This window comes from Arvicola amphibius, chromosome 5 (genome assembly GCF_903992535.2).
Source record: "Arvicola amphibius chromosome 5, mArvAmp1.2, whole genome shotgun sequence".
In the NCBI taxonomy this organism is placed as follows: Eukaryota; Metazoa; Chordata; class Mammalia; order Rodentia; family Cricetidae; genus Arvicola; species Arvicola amphibius.
In genome coordinates, this window is record NC_052051.1 from 46493804 (window position 1) to 46512083 (window position 18280).

At 45.3% G+C, this 18280-nt stretch overlaps 1 long non-coding RNA gene across 1 annotated transcript; it reads right to left on the minus strand.

Annotated features, from left to right (window-relative positions):
• Window positions 1-283: 283 nt before the first annotated feature.
• Window positions 284-11100, minus strand: LOC119815038. The gene is made up of 5 exons (XR_005285490.1): window positions 11044-11100; window positions 8594-9109; window positions 6495-6654; window positions 5205-5378; window positions 284-332 (listed from the first exon to the last, which is right to left on the minus strand). It is a non-coding gene; the product is annotated as an uncharacterized LOC119815038 (long non-coding RNA).
• Window positions 11101-18280: the final 7180 nt, after the last annotated feature.

Below are 18280 nucleotides of genomic sequence, written 5' to 3' on the forward strand. Positions count from 1 at the left end.
GCATATAGGAGCACTTCTCTCAGAGTCCAGAAGAGGGTGTTGGATCCCCTGGAACTGGAATCACAACAGAAGTGGGAGCTTCAAGGTGGATGCTGAGGGTTAAGCCAAGGCCTTCAAGAAGAAAAGCCAGTGCTCTTAACCACTGAGCCATCTCTCCAACCACTTTTTAAAAAATTTTTAAAGATTTTCTTTTATTTTTATTTGTGTGTGTGTGTGTGCCACGTGTGTGCAGGTACCTGAGAAGAACAGAAGAAGGTGTCCGATCTCCTGAAGCTGGAGTTACAGGTGGCTGTGAGTCTTCAGATGGAGATTCTGGGAACTGAACTTGGAACCTTTGAAAGAGCAGTACATGCCCTGAACCTCTGAGCCACCTCTCCAACCCCAGGTTATACACATGGTGCACACTGGCCCTTGTAAATGCCAGGAAGATGCCAGCATGTTCATAGTGGGTGTGCCTAAGGAAAAAAGTCTTTTTCTTTGATTTTTAAAACCATATTTATGTATTATTTTCAAATGTTTTGAAATTTTAAAATAAGAAAGCAATATATTCTTCTACAATATAATAATGTCTACTTAAAAGGAAAGATAAATATGCATTCTAGAAAAGAAGGCTGGTCTCCTAGGGGCAGGTGGTAAGGGATTTGTGGTCTTTTTAAAGTATATTGAGTCTCTAAACCAATTTGTGGAACTGAACAGGACTGTATATACTTTCACTTTTATTTTTCAGTGAGAATATCTTTGTGTTTCTCTATATTATGTGTGCGGTAACTTCTCTAACATGTTACACAAACAGCAGAAGGGTAGCTCTGCTCTGCATTAGACCTAAGACAAGACCCAGAGAGGACAAGAAGAAGCCAAGCTTTCTGAAGGAGTGGGGAGGCAAAAGTCTGGCGTGTCGCATCTGTAGATCCCCAGAGGCTCCAAAGGTCACGGCTGGTGGGCTGAAAAGACCCTGTCTGCAGCTTAAAAATGAGTCATTAAAAATTATGGCATGCTTATGTAACGTAATATTACTCAGCAATAAAAGGAGAATTATTACAGATATCCATAGCAGCATATAAACAGGCATTTTGTTAAAGGCCTAGGCACAACCGTCTAATCTAATTTCCCTGAAATTCTAGAAAGGGCCAAACCACAACAACAGAAAGCAAGAGCAGGGGAAGTTGGCTGCAAAGGAGTAAGAGGGAACGTGGACGGTGACAGATCTTGAACTTTACCAGTAAAATGTATTTAACTTTATTGTGATGATGTTTACCTTGGTCTTCACGTTTATTAAATCTTGTCGTATAATGAAACTGGGTGCATTTTATTGCACGCGCAGTGTATGGCTCCCAGAGTGCTGTATCGTTAAGATTTCATCATCCAGAGAGTACCTACGTCTTCCTTCTGCCCTCAGACCCACAGCAGCTGGGGCCCTTTTTAGCCTCTTTTCATCTTTTCCAGGTGAATAGAGGCATAATTTCTGATTGTCTGCTCATTGCAGAAAATTAGACATTCCTTGCTAGCCGTGTGTATTCTCCTCCCCACTTTTAATGATAAGGTCTCATTTTGCAGCCCAGATGGCCCAAACTACACAGGCATGCGGCACCAGCTGACTGGCTGCCCATTCTTTCATTTCTTCTTTTTTCCCCCTTTTTATTTCTTTCTGTTTTCATCTCTCCTCCCCAACCCCACCACGGGGTTTTGCATGCAACCTTGCCTGATCTGACCTCACTATAAAACTCAAGCTGACCTTGAACTTTTAGCCCTCTGTCCACCTTTGCCTTCCAAGTCTTGTCAGTGTGCCACCAGGCCTGGGCTCTATGTTTCTTTTTTCTTTTTTTTTTTTTAAGTAACATTCCTCGTCATGCATTTCCTTTGCCTGTTTTTATCATGATCTTTTTAATTTTTTTAGTTGTTTGCATAGGGAGATATTAACCCTTTGCCTCCTGGGTTACAGCTCCTGTTTTGTATATGGTTTGATCAGTGCTCTTGCATGAAAATGGGTTATAATAACACTATTACTAATATTATAATGTACTAATATTGTTTTCATTATTTCCAGTCTGTATGCTTGTAAAAGTCCTTATCACAAGGATAAAATGTGTTTCTTAGAGACCTTATTAGAGATGGCAAAAGAGTCCACTGACTAATTCTTTTCAAAATTTTACTTCAGATTGTCTGTAGGAAGGAAAGCCAGCCCCAGCTAAGAAACACTGTCCTATGCTTTGGCTGCTTCCCTACACAGCAAACTCTCATATGCAATAGCATTAGGTTCATTTCCTAGTTTTCTACTCTAGTCCAATAAGATGGTGCCTGCTCTTGGGCTGGCAGTCATCAACTATTTTCAGTACTGCGTATTCATTTTAAAATCATTTCTTGTTCTCCCAGACTCTTTTTTTTCTTTTAATCCTCCCCAAAAGATAATCTTATTGAACAATCAGGCATTACTGAAAGAAGAGAGACCCTGGCACAATCTGCGGGACGGGATCGCCAGGACACCTTAACATCAAGGCAGTGTGACTGGGGTGAGGCCCGCAGGCCCACAGCTGCCTGGGGCAGATAGGTGAAAAGGCGCGAGATAGGGCTCAGAAGTGTATCACCTCCGGCTCAGGAGCATATCTCCAGCTCAGGAGCATAGCTCCTGCTCATCGGTGGGACCCAGAGGGAAGGAACTACAGAAACCAAAACCAGGGGCGGGCAACAGAGTTTGGACCTGCGGGTACTGAGTTGGGATGGGGAAGGATGGAGGCAGGACGTGGTGCCTGTTCACAGGGTAGATATTATACTTCTGCTGCCCCCACCCACAGGTGCGCTGATTACAGGGGGTTAACCATGGGGAGTCTGGAGTAGGTGTGGGAGTCCTATCTGCCTGGCTGATCACACACACATTCACACTACACACACACACACTCAGGGCAGGGAACTGAAGCCTCTCTCACCTCTAAGAAAGGTCCTGCCTCTACCAGGGGATGCCAAGATGAGCCAGTTGGCCAGGGCTGCCTGTCCAGAAGCCCCAAGAGTTGTGCCAGCTCACAGGGCCTGGCCCTGACAGTAGTGCTGTCTCCAAAACATCCGAGATTTCTATCTCTTCCAAACCTCTATAGAGCAGACCTGGCACTGGATGGGGCGTGTTTCAGGACTGTCTCAACCGTGAGAAAGCAGCCGGAACTGGCCTGGACTACTAGCAGTCTTGAGAAGGGCACAGGGAGGGCACAGGGAGGTTTCACACAGTGGCTTACTGATAGGACCAGCTTCTTGCCTTGACAAAGGCTTGGACATGTACTCTATGGATGGAAACCTGAGACTGCATGCTCCCCCCCCCCATACACACACACACACACACACACACACACACACACACACACACACACACCAGCCAAAGTCTCCAAATTCACCCTGAGTAGACTAGAGTTTTTCACATGTCTGCTCTGGAATAAGATAATCTTGACCTGTCTTGACAAGCTGCAAACTGGGCTCAGTTATGTGCCGGACAGAAATCTATAGATTCTGGAAACAGGGGCTGGGGTGGGGGTGGGAGGATACTAGGATATTCCCATATGTGCTCTGTTTGTTTTTATCATGATCTTTTTTATTTTCTTACTTGTTTCTAAAGGCTCTTTGCGTATTGAGAATATTAACCCTTTGACTCTTGGGTTACAGCTCCTGTTTTGTATATGGTTTGATCAGTGCTCTTGCATGAATGAGGGTTATAATATTAATACTATTTATATAAATATAAATATAAATATTATAATATATTTGGCTCTGAAGAAAGCCAAAAAGGAAGAAGGCTTAAAAAAATACTTGTCTCATTGAAGAAACTCCCTCCAACTTCTTGAGATTCGTGACCTCATCTTCATTACGTCCCTAGCATTTCTTACCAACCCCAGGATTCAAAAACCCTACCAGCCCAGGGAAAGGCTAACAGCATGGGACATTTGTGTGGCTTCAACAACAGGCAGAGGCAAATTCATACTGCATGCTCTGGCTTGTACCTCAACATAAAGCAAAACTCTGGGTGACAAAGGTCATAAAGTAGTGTTTTGTCTGGGGGACAATCTGGTGTTATTCCAGTCAAAAAGGCCCTCATGACCCCAAACTCGCCAGCCCGGCCCCTGCCCCTCCCCCCACACACCCGAGAGTCAAGGAAGGCTTAGACAGAAAAGAGCAAGGAGGCAACCATCACCTGGTGTCTGCCAATCTAGGGCTCTGCAAAGCAATACCAGGAACAGCCTCCCTATCTCTGCAAACCATGCGTCTTCTACGTCTGCCTGGCAGGCGTTTTCTTATCACCCCACCCCATCAACCCAGTGCCTTCTATCCATAAATTCTGCCCTGTTTAGTAGAAAGTTCCAAAAAGTCAAGGGGGAGAGACTGGGGCAAACCCAAGCTTGGCCTGTGAAGGTCCCTGTGTCTCAAGGATCTCCTTCAGACTACACTGGGAAAGCCAGCATGGCATGGCAGCCCAATCAGTAATATTATCACTGTCTTAGCCATGTTTGTGAACAGGACTGTGTTTAGTCTAACACTGTATCTTGGCTCATTTTTGGACACTTTAATTAAGTTGTGATGGGGGAGGAGGGAGGCACATACCAAAGTACCCTGTGTCAGAGGACAATTGGCAGGAGTTAATTCTTTCCTTCTACTGTGTAGGTCCTGGGGATGGTGCTTATGTCCTCGGCCTTAGCAACAGGCACCTTTAACCCACTGAGTCTTCTAGCCAACCCTATACTGTGTGTTTATATGGGAAGCATTAATAATAATTTAAGGCCTCAAGTTTAAATTTGGCTTATTTGGGATTAACAGCCAAAAATAACCCTTGGGCTTCATTATCCTTCTATGTCATACACTTCTTTTTTATTGGCTTTAAAGACCCCAAGGCACAGGCTCCATGTTTCATGTGGTGAGCCCATTCTCTGTACACATTGGAGCCTGGTGGTATCCACTGTGACATCCAGATATCCTGAGGCTGCAGGCTTTCCTGCAGGAAGAACAGTGAAAGCACACACCAAGATGTATTGAGGTCTCTAAACAATTTCTCTACATTTAAATTTTTTTCTTTTTGTGATGAGGTCTACTTGGGTGACATGGAGTGCACACGGAGGTTAAAGGACAACTTGCAAGAGTCAGTTCTGTCTACCATATGGTTCTTGGGATCAAATCTAGGTTGCCAGGTTTGGCTATAAGCCCCATTTCTAAACAGTGTTTAAACACTTACTCACCTTGGAAGAAGCAATCCAACGGATATCTCTCCGACTGGTGTGCCAGTTGAATGTCTCTGTGTACTTCCTCCACCCCTGGATGATATGTTCCTCTTGTGCAGGCTGTGACCTCAAACGGCTTTCTCAATTTCTCCAGTGCCTTAATCATCTCCTCAGGAAGGTGTAAGTTCCCAACTGAGTTATTGTGAGCAGTAAATGAGATAAAGCAAGTGGGGGTCAATTAGTGCCAGTTCCGACTAATTTGTGCCACCCTAATTATCATCTGATTTCCCTTTGGCCAAACTCATCTCAAAATTATATAACACAGGAAATCTAAATTGTATTTATCCATTCCATAATTACATCTTTAATTATAAATTAAGTATGCACTTCAAGCAAAGACCAGACCAGAACATGGGAAATGAAGGCAGAGGGTTAGAAGTCACAGGTTAGCAATTCACAATGTGCTCTTTATACAACACAAGCAAAGCAAACTCATGAGAGCTGGACTAGGTAAACTTTAGCCTTGAAATACACATATTTAATGGTCTCTGCAAAGAATAAAAGTATCTTCATTTCAACCTCTACCTTAGCTAGATCCCTATCATTGCTATATAACAAAAACTTTTAACAGCTAAACCAAGCATTGTGGAAAATGGGGAATCCAAACACAGTTCAGCTTGCCTGGCCTTCTCTACTCCACTGCCAACAAGTAGGCTCTCACCTGGGGCTGGAAGATTAACTTCCAAGATGGCTGACTCCCATGGCAACAAGTGGGTAGCTGAGATATACCACAATGTACCATTTTAGGAAGCAATCTGAATTTTTGCAGGGCACAGGGTCTCTCTACATATCTCTAGCTGTCCTGGAACTCACTACGTAACCTAGGTTGGCCTTGAACTCACAGAGATCTGCCCTCCTCTGCCTCCCAAGTGCTGGGATTAAAGGTGTGCGCTACTACGCCCTGCAGCCGTCCGAATTCTTTTACATTAATTACCTTTCCCACGAAAGAAGGATATGAGTGATAAGCAGAAGCTGTCAGTGTCTTAAGGCCTGGACCTGGAGATTGGCTATTTCTGATGACGTCCACTCAGCAAAGCAGTTAAGGGCGCTTTAGGGAGGAACCGCCCAGGTTCCACAACCATGGAAAGAGGGTCTACGGTTATCCTTTCCTAACGCCGGTCTTGCATATTGGCACTATAGACAAGTGTTTCCCACCGTGTCCTGCGGTCTGCTCGCCCTCCGTCCTCGTCCTCTCTCCCTCCTGCGCTCCTTACTCCTACATCCCAGATCTTGGCCCACCCCTCACACCTGCTGGTACTCAGCGCTAGTGGCAGTCTCAGGAGTTCCTCCAAGCTTTTATGACTTCATGTTCATCAAGAGCCTTGGAATCTAGCAGACCTGGGTCAGATCCAACTTGCTTATAGTTAATAGGCCTTATTTTATGTCATTTAATATTGGATACTTGGGTCTGAAATGAAATGAAAAAGATACCTGATACGATTGTTAAGTTTAGAGAAATAACACTTTTCGCAAAAACCTCAAGTTTGACAATATCAAATATTAGCCAAGGTGCAGATCGAAAACGTGATGCTCACGGGAGAAGCACCTGGTTTAGTCAATGTCTAAACTAAAACCAAAGACTATGAAATGCACAACTCTACCCTTGGGCAGGAACACCCAAGGAAACCCTTATAAAAAGCTAACGAATGGTTCTATCCCTTACACCACACCCCAATGGAGTGCTAATAGGATTCCTCCTCCTCCTCCTCCTCCTCCTCCTCCTCCTCCTCCTCCTCCTCTTCTTCTTCTTTTGAACCTAGGGCCTTCCACATGCTAGGCAAGTGTTCTGCCAACTATCCATATCCTCAAACCAGAAGAACTCTTTTGAATTGCCAATCAAATTTGAAATCACCAAATGTTAATGAGCGCAGATAACAAATTGGTCATGAGTGGCCAGAGCTACACATATTAACAGGGAGGTTTTCACTGTCATGTCGAGTAAAAAGAAAATCATGTGTATAAGACTACATAAAGTATAAGATCATTTAGTTGTGGCCTAAAAACATGCAAAAGGAGGTTGTTTGCTCTTAGGGATATGTACCTGTGTGTAGTTAAAAACAGAAGAAACATCCAAGTCCCGAACTCTCAAGCTGGGAAGTGTTCATCGTTTTATCATCTTACTTCTAAAAATTCTTTAAAAACTTTAAAAACTTCTAAAAATTGTTTATTATTATTATTGCGTGTGTGTGTGTCTGCACATGTCATAGCACACACGTGAAAAACAGGACAACTACGTGGACTCAGCTTTCTCCTTCCTCGTTTACTTGAGCTCCAGGGTTCAAACGCCAGTCAAGCCCCTTCAGCCACTGAGGTATCTTAGTGGCCCCATAACTTTTCATGTTTTTAACTATGCAACTTTGAAAAAGAACACAAATCCCTCAGTTGAAATGCTGCCGGCTGTTTGGTGGCATTTTTTGTTTGTTCCTCTCACGCAAAGATTTCATTGTCCTTTGCAACTCCATGCAGATCTGGATGAAATGTTGAGTAGCAAATTGTAAACACAGTCTTACGAAAATGGTAAAATAAATGTTTCTAGTGTGGGAACCAAGTGTGCTCACTGTTTTATTTAATTTCTCTGTTATCACTTGGTCAGGTTTTGCATTTGGGTGCTGGAGGCTGACCTAAGCTTCCTACTTTCTAAGCACGGGCTTCACGATTTAGTTAGACCCAAGCCTGACTTATCTATTCTTTATACCTTTCTATGGATGAAACACTTGACAACAAGTTGGTAATTTGCCTTTGGGATTTTTGTTTTGCTCCGTTAGGTTTCGTTTTCTTGAGGCAGGGTCTCATTCTGCAGCCATGCTGGCCCAGGAACTCACAACAGTCCTCCTGGCTCATCTCCTGGGTTCCAGGATCACAGGCGTGAGGCACCGCACCCGTCTTCGGTATGTAGCACAAGGCCCAGGGGATAACAGCACCTACTTATCCCTTGTATTTCCTGAATTCCCCACTCCATCCTTAAGATAGGGAACTGTGCTCCCACTTCCACTTAGCTCAAATGGGCTTGAAATTGGGGTCATGAAAAGTACTTAGGGCCAATTACCTGGATTTGAACCAAGGGAGCTGCAATAAATGTTAAGAACAGTGCCCCTTTCTGAAGGTGGTAAATCAGATCTGTAACTATGCCAGTGGTCACACGCTAGCAGTAGATGGGGTTTTGAAAGTGCTGGCCTGAAAGCAAGTCATACTAAAGTACATTCCTGGTTCCATTTACCCAATTATACCCACTGGACTCTCACCAGAAGTCCTGGTATGCTCCAAGCTGCCTGTTTTCAGGATTCTCAGCCCTGCAAGAACGTTGAGTTTCCACTAGAGATTTAAACATCTTGACACCCAGGCTTTACCTATGTGGAATCACAGGATTCCTGGAAGAGATCTATGTCCAAGGTCAAGGTGGGTCCAATGCAAAGACTGGGCTGAGAATCACTGGACCATTCTGTCCTTCCGGGAGAATGAAGGCCCTAAATAAAGGATGCTAACTGTGAGCTCAAGCTGTCATTCTTTCTTATTGCTTGAAGTTTATACAACTCAGGTCAATCAAGGATTCAGACACCATGAAGAGACTATGCAGGCTTAGGAGTGTCACAGAGAAGCCCAGGGGTTGACACCTGTGTATCTGCTCTCCCCGTGATCCTCAGTAGAACTCCAAATCCTCCGAACAAGAAAACCACATCTCAGGGCAGAGCGTGAGGGAGACGAGGCAGCTATTCTTTACAGTGAATGAGAAAAACAAGGATCCAATCATGAAGTCTCCTTAGGGATTAGTGATCCACCTGCGCGCGATCTGCCCACAGATAGTGCTGAGACAGGATGGTCACGTGATGATGCCCGAGTCTCGCCCCTCAGGTAATGCACCATTCCTGGGAACAAGAAAGACACTGGAAAGGGGAGTGCCAGAAGGTGCCACCTGAGTGGTCTGGGGAGTTATGGCAGCTCAGCTTCAAGCCCAGCTTTCTCCCCCCATCGTGACCCCGCACCCCCCACCCCCGCCCTCGCTCTGCTGAGGTCTTGGGAACTCTTCAGGAAAGTTTGCCAGTGGCCGTGGGTTTGCTCTGCCCCTAGAGGACTTTAAAGACACTGGAGAAAGGAAATGGAACTTCCTCCGTCTCTGTTTCCTTTTCCGAAAAGGTAAACCTTGCAATTCTTCACTCAGCAGTATATTCTCGCTGCTCAGTTCCCCTTCGGCTCTCACAGAACAGGCTGGTCCTCACAGCGCTTGCCCTCACCAGCGCTTGCCCTCACCAGCGCTCTGTTTTTGGGCCCCGTCCACAAAACTCACCCATACAACTAACTCTTCCGCAAAAGGTTCTCCTGTTGGTAACTCCATCCCCTCCTTTCCCCCTCCTGCCTTCTTTTTGCTGCCTCACTGATACCTTGGAGTCCTCCTTGCTGTCTCAGGTGCCCGGTCAGCACTTGCCAGCTACTTAACAACTGAAATTCAAAGACTAGATTCTCTGTGGAAAAAACCATTATGGGGGCGGGGGCGGAGCGACACAGCGGGTGAAGTGTCCCTGTGCAATGGAGGGGACCAGAGTTCAGATCCCCCACACCCAAGAGAACATCAGATAGGTATAGAAGCCCACCTATGATTCCAGCACCCCAAGGTGAAGATAGGGGATCCCTGGAACAAGCTGGCTAACCAAACTAGACAAAAGTGACAAGCTTTGTGTTGAACAGAGAGAAGCGGCTTCCATAAATAAGGTGGAAAGTGATTGAGGAAAACACACATACAATTAAAAAACAAAAACAAAACAAACAAACAAACAAACAAAGTCTCCTGACTGGATCCTGAGGCACCCTGGTACCAGGAGTGGGATGTGTACCCACTCTCTGCAATCCACATGCACCTGACTCGTTCCTGCCCATCAGGACTCGGTGGTGGAGTCAAACTTGCCCTTACCAACTGCTGACTTTTGGCTCTGGAGATGGCAACCACATGCTGAAGACAGAACCAGACAGAAAGAGCCTGTCTTTGCACCCTGATTACCCTAGAGCTATTAGGACAGACTGGGATTTTTTTTTTTTTTTTTGCAGTGGGGAGAGAGGTTTCATGTCATTCACAGCTCAGCCTAAACTGAAGCAATCCAAGGTGACACGCTCTTAGCTCAGACTTCAGATGAAGTTATCCAAGTTCAGAAAAACTACACATCACATCACACCCTCGAGAGAAGATGCGTGGAGAAGCGGGGCCCAGGAGACCTTGTCAGGAAAGTGGTGAAGTCCAGGCGGAGTGGCACAAGCTTGTAATCTCAGGAGTTGGGAAGCTGAGTGAGATCCAGGGATGCCACAGATCAGCCTGAGCGACACAGCAAAACTTAGGGAGGAGGAAGAGGAAAGCAGGAAGGAGGCTGCAAAACACGAGCAGCAGCTGCAAAAATAAGACTGTTTCAAGAACAGCATGAGTTACTAAGCATGCCAGAGGGCCGAGGTCAGGTATTACACAGATCATGTGCACTATTTTATTTAATCCTCATGAAAATCCTGGGGCGTCAGTGTTATCATCATTACCAACCTCTAGATGAGCAACCGGCGCTTAGATAGACAAATCAGCCTCCCAGGCCACCCAATTGGAAGGAGTAGAGCTGGGAACCTGAGCCCAGACAGGTCAGGTCCCAAAGCCTGCGCTTTTCAGCCTCCTGCTGCATAGGCGAGGCATCCCACGGGCAGTGAGATCTCTGCTCCCACGGGAAGCTCGGAGTGCAAAGCCTTCCTCTGTGATCAATGGTGATTCTCTGTGGGAAGAGCTAGACCCACCTAAAGGAGAAGCCAGGTTCTAAGCACAAGTGCTGCTTACCCAGTCTCCGCTCCCATGCTGGTGTGATTCTCAGAAGGCTGGTGAGGCTGAACACACCGAGGTCAATGGAGAGCTTGCCAGGAACCAAGATGTCAGGTAAAAGAAAATTACCTTTGTCCCGGATCAATAAAGCACATGTGAGACCCAGCAAAGGACTGTTCAACTAATGGGCCATATCGATTAATATTCCCAGGAGCTGGCTCCCCAAACATCTTAATTGAAATTAAATTTAATAGAGGCTCTTAGAACAAACCAGAAGTCGATAGGTACATGTTTTCAGGCTGGAGAACATTCTCCAGTGGTTCTTCACATGATCTAGGCTCCCTCCGGGAACACCCCCCCAAGGGTCTATTGTCCTTCCCACTAAACTACAAAGTACTAGTTCACTTGAGGAACTGAACTGGGAATCCAGCTGCCAGCCATTATTGTGCAAAGCAGGGCACAGTGAGTTGAAAATTATATTTTTCCAATTAGCACAGTGGGAAACACTGTGAAGCATTCAGCTCCAGCCTGCAATTAGAGAACATTTGCTTCCAGAAATAGAAAGACTGGAAGTGGAGACCTGCTATCTAGGTCTTCAGCAATAACATCCCAGGCAGGGAGACCTGCTACCGTTGCCCAGCAGAGACCAACCCCCCCACCCCAGCATCCTTCCTGACTATCACAACAGCCCAGCCTTCAGGGCAAGTACCACCGGTGAGCAGCCCGGGTTTCATCTTAGTCCTTAAGTACACTCCATCACAAAAGCAGGCTCTGGGAGTAGCATCTTCACCTTCTCCACTGATGTCCAGCCACCTGACCCTTCTCAACCCTCTGAATTTTATCATCTCTGAGGAAACAGTAAAAGTTGAGGAAATGACAACCAGATGGCTCAGTGGGCAAAGAGCCTGCTGCACCAGCATGAGGACCCGAGTTCAAAACCCCCAGCATCCATGTACAAGCCAAGCATGGCAGTGCATGTCTGTGACACCAGCCACTGGGAGGCAGACACGGGCAAATCCCCTGGAGCTTGCTGGCCAGCCAGCCTCACAGAAACAACAGACTTCAGGTTCTGAGAGACCCTGACTGAAAAAGTAAGTTGGTGGACACTTATGGACCTCTGACTTCCATCTACACATGCGTGCGCAAGCGGACACGTGCACAAATCAATCAAAAAGAAAACAAGAAACCACGGAATTTAGCTTTCTTAGTCCAGGCGAAGACTGGGGCAGATGAGCAATAGAAACTATTTCACGCTGTGGGGAATGAATTCGCTGACCTTATCAAGAAAGTTAGAGCACTAAACCCGATTTTAGTGAAAGCATAGGTAATTAAGATGTGTGCAAACATCATATATTACCGAAGAGGGGAAAGGATCAGTGGAGCAGGCCCTCCATACCAGGAGGTTTTCCAGGGCACATCAGAGCACTCACTGAGCAAGTTTTGACGTGCCACCTTTGCTCTGCAAGCAGCTTTATACTGCCTGAAGGTGAAGGAGCGAGGGCAAATGCTTTCATTTGCTGCCAAGCAGGTAATAAAGACTGAAAGGCCGTCTTGGCCCGGTGTGACCCAGCTTGCAACACTTAAGGCCCCTTGCAAATAAGCACGGGCAGGATTGCGCAGCGTTCGTCTATTACGATAGGAGGCTTATCGGTGATTTGAGATTGACATCCAGTCCAGGAATGAAGCCATCTGACTTCTAGACGCCAAGGGGGCTTACCGAGAATAAACAGCTCAGGGATGGGGTGGGAGGACAGGAGGCGTTTGGGGGCAAGTTAACTAAAACTAAGGATGTATGGGAAGCCTTATGCACTACTCCGTACACTCTTTTAAAATATATTTTTAAAAATATATTGTTATTATTATTTTGGTTCAAAAACTGATTTTTCCGTGTAGCCCTGGCTGTCCGGGAACTTGCTCTGTAGAACAGGTTGGCTTGGAATGCAGAGATCTGCCTGCTTCTGCCTCCCAAGAGCTGGGATTAAAGGCGTGCACAACCACCTCGTCGCCTTAAAGTAATAGTTACATCACTTGCCCCCTCTCCAACTCCTCTTACACCCCCCCAACTCTCAAGTTGATTGCCTCTTCTTTTTTTGAACGTGTGGGTGTTTGTGCATACAGAAATATATAAATACAACCTGCTGAGTCCATTTCTGTTGTTTGTGTGTATACGATTTCAGGGCAAATCACTCTGGATAAGACAACAGATGACGGGCCTCATACCTGGGAGCCTTAATCCTCCTTCTCCCAGCAGTGATAGTTACCTAGAATTCTTTGTCTAAGGGTGGGACCCTGCGAAGTTTCCCCCTTTCCTCCTTAACATAGCTATTGATATTTCCATTGTTCTGGTCTTGTCTAGGCAGCATTTCTAGGGAAGACCATGTCACAGCAGACTTCCTGGAATTCTGGCTCTGACCATCTTTCTGCTCCTCTTCTGGAATGTTTCCTGAGCCATAGACACAGGAACTGTAATGTATATGTATTATTCATTGGGGCTGCGATCCTCACAATCTGCTGATCTCTGCATGTGTCCAGTTGTGGTTTTTGTTATGGTTGCTATTTTCTGTGAAAAGTGGCTTCTTTGATGAGGGATGATAGCTACACTTCTCTGTGGATATGGGCAAGATAAAGAATGGAGTAGGGAATTATGCTGGTCTGGTGAAGTAGGGGCAGTAAATTTTCTTCTAAGGTCCCTGACCTCGCCAAGACACTGGCTAGGTATAATTTTTTTAAAAGGAGGTTGAATGGAGACACCATGCATGGATAATGAATAATGCTACTCCCACAAGCCAGTCGTGGATTATTAAACAAAAATCTAGAGCCACGCTCAGGATACCTCCCTAGGAGTTGTTGGTCGTAGAGATCACAGAGGTCTCCAAGAAGTACAAACTTCTTGTTCTGCCCACTAGAACCCACTTACTTGTGGGTCTATGAGGGTCTACTTGTCTATGAGGACACCACATACTTCGGTTGTAAGACATCAAGCTGGAACTGCCCTGGAAATGTCCTTCTTACTGGCTGCTTTCATAGGGTCAAAAGGTGCTATGCAGGCCGCTGGCAAAGTCATCAATCGTCTTCCAGAGTTGGATCCTGGATGCAACAGTACTACCCCACCAAGCAAGCCCTGCCCGTTGGGGCGATGGTGGGATGAAGATTATGGGAGTTTGTAACCAACCACTTTCTGCTCAAGGTCCACTTTACAGGAGGGAGAATTAAGGCATGGTACTGTAAACCTCCCCAAGAGCCCATGGCCCAAGAGATCCTTTAATCCCAGCACTTGGGAGGCAGGTGGATCTCTGAGTTTGAGGCCAACCTGGTCTACAAGGTGAGTTCCAGAACATCCAGAGCTATTACACAGAGAAACCCTGTCTTGGAAAAAAAACAAAAAAAAAGTCAGTTTTTTTTTTTTTTTTTTAAGAAGACACGAAAATAGGAGGAGGGCACGTTGTAAAGAGGGACTACAGACAGGGCAAGAGGGGTAGAGGAGAAGGAAATGGGGTGTACGTGAATATGTCCAAACATACTATAAACATGAATGAAGTTGTCAAATACATTTTTTTTGTTTGTTTGTTGGTTGGTTGGTTTTTCGAGACAGGGTTTCTCTGTAGCTTTGGAGCCTGTCCTGGAACTAGCTCTTGTAGACGAGGCTGGCCTTGACCTCACAGAGATCCGCCTGCCTCTGCCTCCCAAGTGCTGGGATTAAAGGCGTGCGCCACCACCGCCCGGCCAAAGAATACATTTTTTTTTTTAAAAGAGCTTCCTTTTTCAGAAAGACTCCACAACTGAGCATGTACAAAAAAATTTTTTTTTTTTTTTTTTTTTTTTTTGGTTTTTCGAGACAGGGTTTCTCTGCAGCTTTAGAGCCTGTCCTGGAGCTAGCTCTTGTAGACCAGGCTGGTCTCGAACTCACAGAGATCTGCCTGCCTCTGCCTCCCGAGTGCTGGGATTAAAGGCACGCGCCACCACCGCCGGGCCTATGAACAAAATTCTTTAAAAGGTGTGCAAGTTTTTGATGGCACTTTCCTATGGGTAGTGAGTCTGAGAAGTGGAATGCGATGAGGCTGTCTCATTCTTTCCCACACCTAATTGTTAAAATGCTTTTTATGTAAACATTCAGGACATTTCTCCACCTTGTGCATGTGTGTGTGGTATATGTACGTGTTGGGGGAGGGATGCTCACCTGTGTGTGTACATGGTGAGGTTCAACTTCAGTCTCTTCCTTTATTGCTCTCTGACTTATATTTTTGAGACAGGTCCTCACTGAACCCTGAGCTATTTTTTTAGACTGGCTGCCAGCAAAACCCTCAAAAAACAGACCCTGAGATCTACCTGTCTCTGCCCCTCAGCACTAGAATTACAAGCACACGCCAGCATACCCAATGTTTTTAATTTAATATTGACTAATTTCATGGGGATAAGATACACAGATGCCATGGTGCACGTGTGGAGGACTCAGCCTGACTTATGGAAATTGGTTCTCCCATTACGTGGGTACCGGGCATCAGGGTGTCAAACTCGGATCATCAGGATTGGCCACAGATGCCCTTATCTGACAAGCCATCTTGCCAGCTTTAAATCCTTAAAAAGATTAATATTTTTTATTCATTACGTGTGTGTGTGTGTGTGTGTGTGTGTGTAATATATGTATATGGGTGCATGTGGCTGTCAGAGGACAACTTTGTGGAATTGGCTTTCTCCATTCACTTTTATGAGGGCCCTGAGTACCGAACTAGGGTCTCAGGCTTACCTGGTAAATACCTTACCATGCTAAGCCTTCCTGCCTGCCCATGATCAAACAAGAATAATCCCTCCACACTCTCCGCCCTTTCACCTTCCCATCTAATCATGCAAGATTTGATTCCTGAGGTCATGCAGTGCCACAACGAATGTTCTCGTTCATTTCTGCCATGGTACTTTTAACTTACTTCCAACTTCAGCTAAAGCAAGATCTCTAGATGCAACAGCAAAGGGTTTTCTAAGAGAGGCTTTAAGAATTGAAATGATGCCAGGTGTTGGTAGTGCATGCCTTTAATCCCAGCACTCAGGAGGCAGAGACAGGTGGATCTCTGTGAGTTAAAGGCTAGTCTGATAAACAGAGAAACCCTGTCTTGGAAAAAAAATGAAGTAATGCTGTGTCTGTAAGTAAGGCTGGACTGATGAGTTGTGTCTAATAGTAAAAACAATGTCCACTCAAGCCCCAGACAAGCCTGGAGCACAGTCCAATAGTAGTGGAAGTTGATTCTACTCAGGGAGGAGGCAATACAACTCTGTCATCTGCGAGTGCAGTAACAGGTACACAAACCCAGTCATCAGCAGACTTTGGAAGTGGAGCTGGACCACTGATCATGAATAACTGCTATTTTCTAAATGTGATTTGTAGACTCAAGAGCCAGTGCCAAAGTTTGCACTTTACGCAATGACTCACACATCAGTGACTGACGTGTGATCCAGGTTGTTGACCAGTGTTTACCTAAACCACAGCAACTGGAATCCACAATCAACCAAACAAAACAAAGGCTGCTTATGCTGAAGAGAGAGGTTATACTATGTATGACCACTCTCCTCACTGAGCCCAGAACTCGGGGCAGTTGGACTTTCACCCTTCTGAGTTTTCCTTTGGGATCCCCAACAGCTCAACTAGAATTCTCCTACATCTGGTTTCTTCAACCTCAGCAGAGAGCTGGAGAGTGTTCATGGCAACATCTCTGGTCAGTAGCATCTACTAACTTTAACAGTCAAACATGTCTATAATATTTTCACATGTGGAGACGGGAAGAAAATCACCCCAGTTGAGAACCAATAGGGCTGACAACCAGATTTCTCCCAATACAACTGGCCAAAAAAGTAAAGGAATAACTGTTAATATGTTTATGCAGCAGTAATACCAAAACAAACAAAACAACTTAGAAATAGTTTCCTCAGGAAAGGCAAATGGAAGCAATGGACCTGTCTTTTACTAAAAATCTTACTACTGACTCGTTAATATACACATGACTTTAATTTTTAAGAAAAGGCAACATCTATATGCCAAAATAGGCCAGGGTTCTTTTCTTACTAGCCCGTGTCCCTACCTGCAGTAGCCATTAATAGAGAAGAAAACACAAACTCCTGTCACCTCCCATCTCTAGGGACTCCTCCTCCTACTTGGTCTGAGTCCATCTTCTGTGCTGGAAGGAAAGTTGGGGAGGGCACCGTGCTCTTTGTGCTCACAATGTGAAAGGCCTTGGGCTTTTGTGCCATAGAATGATCAAGTATACAAGCCAGGCCCAGCTCTCACCATACCCTTCTGACTCTCAGGTCCACCTAAAAATAGTTTGAAGGGGAAAAAAAAAAGTTGTTTTCCTTTTTTTCTTTATGAATGCCAGGTTAGTTAATCCTAATTATTTTTAGTTGTGTAGGGAGGCCAGAGGCTTCGGATTCTCTAGAGGGCAGATGAAAGGAAGGGAGGGAAGGAGGGGAGAGAAAAAATAGTAAGATCTTAAAAAAAATAATTAACTTGGAATGAAACAAAAAGCAGGAGATAGCACTACTGGGAATCTTAGGGGGGATGGGGCAGTCCTTCCCATTCTATTCCATCATACTGCCAGCCTGAGCCTCAAGCTAATGTCCACTCTGTCAAAACTCACCAAGCACTGAAATGTTCCAAATTAAGGGTAAGACGTGCCACAACGTTCACGAGGACTAAATATCAACAGCTCAGTGCCTGATGGCAAGGGGGAACATATTTACTGAGAATTCTCCAGAGAAACTGACAAGATAGAAAGGCAGAGAGCTCTTGGGCATAGCCTTCTCCTGGCCTGGTCATGGATTTTATTAAAATATTCTATAAAACTAAATGTCCAGTAATTTTCAAAATAGACACCATCAACTTAGTTTACAAAGAAATACATTTTTCATTAATTGTTCTGATGAAGAGCAAAACCCACCATAGCAAGGTTGAAGAACCCCAAACTTTTTTCTCTGCAGTGCCAAAGATTAAACCTGGGGCCTGTGTGTGGCAGGCGAGTACTCTACCTGGGCTCTATCTTCAAGCCTACAAGCAAGAATTCTTAGGTGAATCACATACAACTTAATTTCAGCTTCTCTGTCACCACAAAGCTAGAGACAATCTATGTGCAGACCTGCCTGAGGTCTGGGCAGCACAACTGCCACACACCAAACTGCTACATGGAGCAACATCACTCAGGGGATCACAGAAAATGAAGAGCAAGGAGCTTGAACTTGGATAGCACCCTCATTCGGGGAAGGGCACTTACTC